General features: G+C 48.9%; 1 pseudogene; it reads right to left on the bottom strand.

The window, feature by feature from the left end:
• LOC136943875 (sodium/potassium-transporting ATPase subunit alpha-3-like) overlaps positions 1–10,063 on the bottom strand; it is a 10,533-nt pseudogene extending 470 nt beyond the window's left edge.
• Between the last annotated feature and the right edge of the window lie 216 nt (positions 10,064–10,279).

Genomic DNA, 10,279 nt, shown 5'->3' with positions numbered 1-10,279 from the left:
GTGGCGGCCTGGATGGCGTACGCCAGGAAACACAGGATGGCGCCAGTCCACAGCAGGATGGAGAAGCCGCCGAACAGCTGGCGACAGAACTTGACCCACTCGGGGGGTGGTGGGGGGAGGGGTGAGGGTGTTAGGGCCGTCCCGGATCAAATACTCTGCTGCCTTGGCATTGGTCAGACCCTGAGAGGGAGGGAGAGGGGGGGGGGGGGGGGTGGGAGAGGGGGGGGAGGGGGGAGAGAGAAAAAGTGAAGAAAGAGTTTGTTCATCTAAATATAAATGCAGGAATCTCTGTGACTGTGGCCTGATTATCATGAGAGCTGGGCATTGTATGAGGATGGAATTGGGTCTTCAAACTACAGGTGCAACACCCCCTCCAGTGGTCAGGAGGGGTAACTGCAGCTGAGACGCCAACACCATGTCCTGATCCGCAAACCTTAACTCAGCAAGCCTCAACTCAGCAAGCTTTAACTCAGCAAGCCTCAACTCAGCAAGCTTTAACTCAGCAAGCCTCAACTCAGCAAGCTTTAACTCAGCAAGCTTTAACTCTGCAAGCTTTAACTCATTAAGCCTTAAATCCTTGTTATTAAGTAGCTACTGCAGGTCTGCTTAAATACCTATTGTTGTAAGCAGTGAGCATGAAATGTGACCTCTTTGCTCTTTGAGGAGGGACTTACCTGGACAATGTCAGTCTGGTACTTCCTGCATACCTCCTCTATGGACATCTTGTGTTCCGTCTGGGGGGAGGGGGAGGGAATAGGGGGGGGGGGGGGGGGGGGGGGTTGTATCAATATGTGCAGTTTGATCTCTCTTTGAGCACTGTAAAGACTTGTTTTTTTTCTCTAGATGGTCCCAGACCCCCACACCCCCAGACCCCCCACATCCCCCAGACCCCCACATCCCCCAGACCCCCACATCCCCCACACCCCCAGACCCCCCAGACCCCACATCCCCAGACCCCCACACCCCCAGATCCCCACATCCCCCACACCCCCAGACCCCCACATCCCCCAGACCCCCACACCCCCCACACCCCCAGACCCCCACATCCCCCAGACCCCCAGACCCCCACATCCCCCAGACCCCCACACCCCCAGACCCCCACATCCCCCAGACCCCCACATCCCCCAGACCCCCACATCCCCCAGACCCCCAGACCCCCACACCCCCAGACCCCCTCACCAGTGGTACTTCCTTCTTCAGCTCATCAAGGTCCTTCCCCTCTTCTTCTTGGGGACCCCTTGTCTTTATCCTGCGTGGTTGCCACGCGGTAACTGTCTGACCGGCCATACTGGAGATGGAGAGAGAAGAGGGAGAGAGAGGAGGGAGAGAAGGGGAGAGAGAGACAGAGAGATACTTTAATATAGTATAACTTCCGAGTAAGGGGGTTCTTACTCGGAACCCTAGTTCTATGAAACTAGGGTGACAAACTGCCGTCTCTGACCAGTAAAGGATTGTTTGTAGTTGGTGGCACAGAGGCCCTGATAGCGAGGGGGAGAGAGAGGTTCAGAGCCTAAGCCATCAAAGCCCCGTCTAATTCCATTTGATTCAATTTCATTCAAATTTTAACAGAAGGGTTACCGCTGTTATTCTTTGATCTGAAAGATCACACACACACACACTCTCCCTCTGTCTTTCTCTCCTAATTGTACGAACGTAAGCCTATCCGTCCAGCAGGAAACAGCTGATCCTGACCGCTGCGGCAGAATCGATACCAAAGTCCCCAAACAGAGGTCAGAGGTGACATGGAGAGGGAGTGTTGCCCCTGGAGATACCTCAGGTCGCAGAGCCCTTCCTTGACAGAACCAGTCCATTAAAAGACCTGACCTTGGGTCCCAGTCAATACATACACATATAAATAGTTCCCTTAGTTCAGAGGTTGGAAGGGAGAAATGGAGCCTGAATAGCATTAGAGGGACTTTTTAAAAGTCCAAATTCAACGAGGCCGTCTGTAACTTGTGGACAAGGGATCATTAAATGTGGTATTCATTTAAATTAGGTAAGGGTTGTGTAGGAAGGGGTTAATATTGTGGGTAAAAGGATTGAATCACATGTGAGATTTGAAAGGGTAGGTTTATTTGTTAGTAGGGCTGTATGCTGAGAGTGAGCTTTGTTCAGCATTTAGACACCCCCTCTACTGGTGTAAACAGGCTACTACACCTGCACCCCAGTACGTAGCTGACCTAAACCCAGGCCCCAACTGTAAAGAGCATAAGCAAATGACATCAAAAACACATTGTGGTCGAATTTGACTAAGAAAACACGACTCTAACAAAAGCTTCGCTGAACACACACTTCCAACTACCGGTCCTGAACACTCCCGAGAACACACACACACACACACAAACATATGCACAAAGACACACATCCGCTACGCACAAAAACACACATCCAAAGGCCTGAGAAATGTTCTTTGAGATCAACTTGCCACGACAGATCTTGTTTGGGTTGTGCTTCGAAGCATCTGAACAACAAGTCTGAGAACTTAGTCACTAACTGACTGTCGGACGACAGACAGTACACACACAGGAATGCACTGAACAGCAAACACTATATATATTTCCCAACATTGAACCTATACACACAGATATTAAGACAATAGAAGGTTACCTGTTACAAACACACTCGAGGAACACACCCACACACACAAACACCGCGCACACACAGATAAATGGGTGGTTGAGCTTCACTGCAGCAAGACCAGACAGGCCTGAAATAATGACGGTTGTAGCGGAAAACTACTGCAAGCTTAACCCTGCTGACGACCCTGATACCTTCTGGGTGTGTGTGTGTGCTGTGTGCGAGCGTGTGTGCTTGCTGTATATCTCATACTTCTACTCTAATCGGGAACAAAATAAACCCTTTTTTATCCATTTGTTAGAGAAGCTGTGTGTTCTGGTCCCATGCTAGGGCAGCGCTGGCCACCCCCTGTATAGATTTCACTGCACATTGTTGGCTTGACGGCACACCTGCTCAAACACACACACACACACACACAGGAAGGGTGGAGACGGGGGGGAACAGCACAATCAGATCCATGGTGAAAGCAGGAGATGAACAGGAGGGAACAGGAGAGAGTGAGATGAAAAGAGAGAGTGAGAAAGATGGGGCAGATGGAAAGAGAGACGGCAGTGGAGAGGTGAGAGAGAGAGAGAGAGAGAGAGAGGAGAGAGAGAGGAGAGAGAGAGAGAGAGAGAGAGAGAGAGATGAGCTGTCACACCTTCCTCTCACTACTACTAATTAGATATTGACCACCACCCCCCACACTTTCCTGGTGGCTGTGTGGTCAGTGTGTGATGCGGTGCGTGACCCCACTCTATTAGATTAAACACACAGACAGTGTCAGGTACTGTGTATCTGCCTGTCTGTTGACCCGACAGTGAGTTTGTGACTATACAATATTTTTTGCATGCAAGTGTGTGTGTGTGTGTGTGTGTGTGTGTGTGTGCGCAGATGTATATCCCAAAAGTTCTGAAGATAAATCTACCCTTATTTCCTATACTGCTACAGCTAGTCTGTTTGGAGTGTGGTCTGTATGGGATGCCACATTCAATCATTCATGACACATATGGCATCGCACAAGGCACCAGAACCTCTCTTTTTACCCACAAACCCCTTGCGGTCTTGCGTGACAGTGTGTCCTCATTGGCAGTTACAGGACAAACTCACTGTTCCCTTGGTTACCAGGCTCAACAAGGCTTGAGAAACCTGGCCTGCCATGTTTCTCTCTCTCTCTCTCTCTCTCTCTCTCTCTCTAAATCTCCATGGTTAAAATAGTGTCATGTGGATATCTTGTCACACCTGTGCGCACACCTGAGCGCCTCCTTTCCAAATGGAGGTAACTTGGGTTGTTTCTGGATAGCTGTCATGTAATGAAACAGAACATCTCCCCTCTGCCAGGAATCAGAGAGGCAGGGCTGGAATTACACTCGCCTGCACTCCCACGCGCTGCCCGAATGACTTACTGACTGACAGATGACAGACAGAACAGACACACACTCCCTTTCCTCTTAGCGAAAGATGATAACTGACTAAACAAATCCTAGATTCTGTACTATATTCACTGACTGTCCTTGAAAAAGTTCATCTATAGCCCTGTAAAACTTCTGATGCTATTTTCTGACCCAGTCCCACTAGAACACTAAAGAGGCGAGTTCTGGTTTGTCCCAGTTAAGGAAGAACAGAGTAAAAACGGTAAGCCAAAAGGACAGGCCTGTCAGCACGGAGATCAGCATGGCGACACGCCGATACTTTGCTGTGGCCTAGTACCCTGATCTGATCTGGTTGTAAGGAATAATGGATGTCCCTGTAACTGGAGGCTGGTGTTTGTGTCTCTGCGTGTGTGGTGTGTGGGTGGGGGGGGGGGTTGTTTGTTAGAGTTCCTCATTTTAGGGACCTGCAAGCCATACTCAGTTTGGCAGAGGTGAGTCATTGCATTGACTACGGTCCGTCTGCGCAGCCTACACGCACTGCGGCAGACAGAGAGAGAGGGAGAAGGAGAGAGAGAGACAGAGAGAGACAGAGGGAGACAGAGGGGGAGAGAGAGACAGAGGGAGACAGAGGGGGAGAGAGAGACAGAGAGAGACAGGGGGAGAGAGAGAGAGACAGGGGGAGAGAGAGAGAGAGAGACAGGGGGAGAGAGACAGGGGGAGAGAGAGAGAGAGAGAGAGAGATGAGAGAGAGAGAGAGAGAGAGAGAGAGAGAGAGGTGGAAAAGAAAAGCATGGGACTTCGGATGAGTCAAAGAGAACTGAACCAGGAATATGAATGAGAGAGATCGAAATACAGAGAGAACAAGAGAGAGAGAGAGAGAGAGAGAGAGAGAGAGGTTGGAAGAAAGAGGAAAGACGTTCCACTCAGAGACATATGACGTCATTACTATATTGTGTCTGACATGTTGGCCCATGTTTTAATTAAGGACATCCAGTTGTACAATACCTACACTGTACCTCCAAGCCCACCCTTCAGCTGAGCCAGATTCATGTTCAGGCACACCCACTGATGTTGTCCCTGCATGGGGCGTGGGACATGGAAAGAGCAAGGCCTCTCTCCCTTTGACACAATAGCCACCTCTGTAGCAATCACCCACAGATGGGGGAACTTGCACACACATACACAAAAGGACCCAATCCTACTTTCAGTTCCTCTATGAAGAGGATTAGGCCACAGAAGGAAACACTTGTTAATACGTATGTGTGTGTGTGCCCTGTGAAGTACAAGTGTAAGACCTTGGTGGTGTTGAACCATCTGCCTAGGCTAGGTCCATGACAGGACAAGGGGCCGGGTGCTACGCTATGCTAACAGGGATTAGCTAGTCTGATTAGTGCAGCCTGGATTAGCCCACAACCATGCTAACTCGGCTAACTGATTCTAAAGTCTGAAGCGGGTAGCTCAGTGTAAAACCAGTAGCACTGGGGCAGTGGCTGTCTGTGTGACAGCTAAAGTGACAACATTGTGACAAGCGAGATAATATGGATACATGAAGTCTGGGTTCTGACTTTGCTATGACTCGTCATCAGCAACTGAGGTGTGGTGAAATATTTGTTTACTGTGAATAGGCTACTACGACACACATGCAAAAACTGAGATGCAGTGCATGAAGGTAAGGCCCTATACGAGAACTACTGTCGCAATAGGACACACCCTCTTTCTGTCTCTCTCTTTCTTTCTGGAAATAATCAAACCCGTTTCATCATTTATCTTACAGATATTTTGTGCTCCCTGCCCCCCTCTCTCCTACTCGATGAAAGACAACAAAACCCAAATCTAAAATCCCATCTTATGGCATTACCGTCCCCTCCTCCCTCTATCCTCCCCCTATCCTCCCCCCCTCCCCCCTATCCTCCCCCCTCCCCCTATCCTCCCCCTATCCTCCCCCCCTCCCCCTGCCCATCTGTCCATCGCTCTGATCTGTTCATCCTCTCCTGCAGCTGTGCCAGTGTGTAAAGGTTGTGTGTGTGTGTGTGTGCCTCATCTAGATTGGCCTCATAAATCACTGTGTTTGGACGCCCCTGCAGAGAACCAGCCTGTGTCGTATGTGGGGTTCCCTAAGGACTGTACGTTTTTAAGAAGACTGTAACAACGACCAACTGTTCAATCAGTTTCTTCCTTCCTTAAACGTGAGGTGATCAAACAGAAAACACGTGACATACACTTCACAATGCAAATGAATCAGATTCTGAACCATGATTCCTTTGTGTATCATTTAAATTAAAGGGAAAATGCAAACGCAGATGACAAACTATGAACTGTAAGAAAATCAAATGAACAAATGCTAAAGCTAACATATTACATAACAATCAAGGATGTAATAATGATGACTGAAGGACAGGTGTGGGCTGCACAGACTGACTCAACTCAGTCTGTGCAATAGACCGAGTCTGACTCAACTCGTGGATCCTTATGAAACTGATTCAGGTTCCTATCCTATGAGACCTGCTACACTACGTCTTCACAAATCAGAACCCAAATGTAACTAAGGTCTTCACAAGCCACAAAAATTAGAATAAGATATTAGACCCAGGCTAGGAAGTAAAATACAGACTACAAACGCTAGAAGAAGCATGAAACAAACGTCCAAAGTGTGTCCTTCAGAACCGAGCTCAGAGGACGGCCTTCGCCAACACAGAGAACTCGTATCGATTATCGAACATGACAGCCAAAGGATTTATCCCCCTGTGAGATCATCACTGTGACCTTTCGTGACCCCTGAGATTTCCCCCGTGACCGAGCATTCCATCAGTCCCTGCACTCAGGAGCGCACGAGCAGGACGTCCTGTCGGCGTGACCCGGAAGGCACGGTCATGTTCCGGCTCTGCACTGCGCAAACCCCCCCCCCCCCCCCCCCCCCCCCCCCGAGCACTGAGGAGCAGGTGCAGGAAGCAGTGGAACACACTGCACCAAACACTGGGCTGGGCTCTGCTTCCATTCTGACACCCCACACCTTCCACCCACCCAAACACCCCCTGTGCCCCCCCCCTCCTGATGGCCCAGGACACGGTGAGAGGCGCCACCTGAGTGGATTCACCGGCTGGATGATGATATTCCACCTCCACCACGCCCTTCCGTCATCATCCCATCATGACCTTCACTCACTCGCTGTCCTGCTCGGCTTTCTCTCTCCACCTGCTGTGCCCCCCCCCCCCCCCCCCCGTCACTTCCTTTACCTGTCACACTGGTCGCATCCCATCCCCCCCCCGTGCCCCCCCCCCCTACCAATCCGTCCCATCTGGGCTCCCCGTCTCCATGGTAACCACCACCCCTCCCCCCGTGCGAGGGAAAGAGGAGCCATGGTAATGTGAGCTCATGTCATTATCCTGTAACAGGATATGGCCCTCAGCCTCTCCTCCTCCCCCCCCCCCCCCCTAGCTTCCAATCCGTCTCTCCCTTTCTCGATCACTCTACCTGCAAATCAGTCAACAACCACCTCCCCTCCCCCAACCGCCTCTCTTCCCCCAACCGCCTCCCCTCCCCCAACCGCCTCCCCCAACTGCCTCCCTCACACGTATGAAGATGAAACGATTGTCCTGTGTTTCTCTCTCTTCCAGATTCATCTTCTCTATTCAGAAAAAAAAAACACATTGAATGTTTGGCTCCGTATGCTTGGCTCTCTCCGTTATGGACAAACGAAGGTGGCTGCGTTATAATATTTCATTGAATCTCGCCAGAATATCTCTGCTTCGTGTACCTCCTATCTACGTGGTTTCTTTCGCCAGCCTATTACAGCGCTGTAAAGGGAGTTTCCACTTCAATAGGCACCGCCCCCTATGGACGCAGCAGTTGCGTCGCACTCAATGCTCCTTGCGGCACGGGGATGGACAGCTTGCCAGTAGCTTGGCACTGCCATACTGCGAGTCAAGGCGAAGTGCGACTTCGCAGAACGAGCTAATAGAAGAAGAAAAAAAATGTGCATATTTTAATGATCTCTCTCCACGATCCATCTCGGCTGAGTTGGATTTAACCTTACCGTGACAACGATTTTGCCCTTCATTCCATTTCACGCGTCAACTGTTAATAAAATTGGGAGGGACAAATGCTGGACTGATTCATTCCTTCCTTGACATCACTTTACCACAACGCGATGTAGACAGGCGTATTTGAGTAAAAATGGTGGTGTTATTGTTGGAGCCTTACCCCAACAATGAAACCTGGTAAAAAACTGAATCTGAAAAGCCAAAAGATTTGACGTCTTTACATAAATTCACCCCATAGCGGAGTTTAAGATTGAAGTACGCGACAACTGCGCAGGGTGATGATGAGGCTGAAATTGCGCAATAGCCCAATGACAATCGTAGCATCATCCCCTCGGAATTTTCCGATAGTGCATAACTCCACAGAGTCACAACTGGCTGCCTAACTAACTCAATAAAGTAAGACGATTGACGTATGCTCTCTGATTTGTTCCAAAAATAGATCTTTAGATGTGATTTAGCTTCAAGGTCTCGGGCCTGTAACGGTTGCGCTCAACTCTGACGCAGCTGTAGAGGGGATACATTTCGCCGTAAAATGTTAGACAAAATGCATCCCGACATCATCGTTTAACATCTACGGTAGCATACATATATATATATTTATCTGTCGTGTCTGTGTGTTCACTGAAAACAATTACTGATCCTCTGTTATGTCACAAATTAAAGAGGGAAATAAGCGGGTGAAGCGCTTATTCCTAGTAACCGCATTATGACGCATGGGTCAAGGAGGCTGCCGCGTTGAGACACCGCATCGCTTTCCACAGGCGGCATCCTCTCACACGCAGTATGTTAAAAATTCCACCGGCACCGGTACTTTTCCTGTGCCAATCTACACATAGACACTGCTGGGGCATTATCGTCGGTATCAGGAAAAGACGGTAGTGTGTGAATAACTGTGTGGTTGGGTCATTTGAATAATTCTGAAAGCAACTTAAATAGCTAGGCTACTAGAAATGACTCAATACTAATATCTTACTGACTAATAAAATGTTACGGCAAGTCGGCGCACCTTGCTTTGAAAAGTGTAGCCTCTCTTTCTGTCGCCCCCCTCCTCTCTTTATCTCACATACACATAGACACACAGGCGCGAGAACGTGCAGTAAGAATAAACCGATTACCAGGCAAGGTTACCGGCTAAATTGTGACACGATATAGGGATACTCATTTACTCATAATGGCATGCATCATTGGACTCCTCAAACTCTCTTTTTAAAATGATCATTCAGCCTAGTGAAATAGGCCATACCCCCGTGAACCACAGAGGACATACAGGCTAGAAGGCTAACTTAAAATGTTGCGCTAATCCGAGACAAATGTATAAAGCTACTGCCTTATTCTGTCATTATGAGTAACTGAAGCAGGTCTTTGTCATGAGTTCGTATTGTCTGCAGCACATCCACTCGTCACATCAATTTGACGCAGTACATGAGGCCGAGGTAAAACTAAATCCGCATCACAGTCAATGTCATTCCAACACTCGGTATTTCAGAAGGTTAAAACATGCACACAGATCATTTTTTTCACCGCCCAGAAGCGGATTCTCAAACGGTTTTATGAGGCTACTTCTCACTTTACGAGTCATGCACTTCAGGTAACCTGGACTATCAACGCAGTTGGAAAGTTGGAGACGCCGTTCTTACCCCCATGGTGGCGCAGTCTGTCTTCTCTCAGGTGATGCAAAGCTTGAGAGGTGTCAGCCCCTCCGGTTGAATTATATCAAAATGTAAAGCCTTTTGAAAACGTAAGAAAGATTTGTTCAGTTATTCAAGTAAACGAGAATGACGTCAGTCAGGCAAATGTATTGAATACAACGCTACAGTCTAAATGTATGTGGAGGAACAAAATGATTGTCTCTAACCTCCAAAAGGTAACACACTTTTCCCCCAACTGAAATGTCTTTCAAATGAAATGTTGCAGTCTCAAGCGGAGCATCACGCGAGGATGCGGGTCCTTCCTTGCTCTCTGATACTTGCGGTAAAAGACCGGCTAAACTGAAGCCGCACTGCTTCCTTTTTCAGGATAAGATGTCCTTCCGCGACTCAGTCGACTGCCGCAGTACTCCCTTCGTCTGTACACACCACTCCGCCTATGGAAGAAGCGCCGGTGGATGTGAGTGATTGCACCGCCCCATTCAAGTCGGGCTGATAAAGCAAGGGCTGTAACACCCGCCCCATACTCATTTAATGGCCAATCAAAAATCTTAGCATTCCATCGGTGACGTGCTATCTAGCCAATGACATCCTTCGAATCAACAAATCCGGCCAATAGGAAGCTAATTCTGCTCCTCCTTCTTTACTGCAGAATTCCAAGGCT

The sequence above is a fragment of the Osmerus mordax genome, chromosome 6, assembly GCF_038355195.1.
Source record: "Osmerus mordax isolate fOsmMor3 chromosome 6, fOsmMor3.pri, whole genome shotgun sequence".
In the NCBI taxonomy this organism is placed as follows: Eukaryota; Metazoa; Chordata; class Actinopteri; order Osmeriformes; family Osmeridae; genus Osmerus; species Osmerus mordax.
Note: the sequence above shows the minus strand (reverse complement) of the source record. Positions and strands in the feature narration are given on the sequence as shown.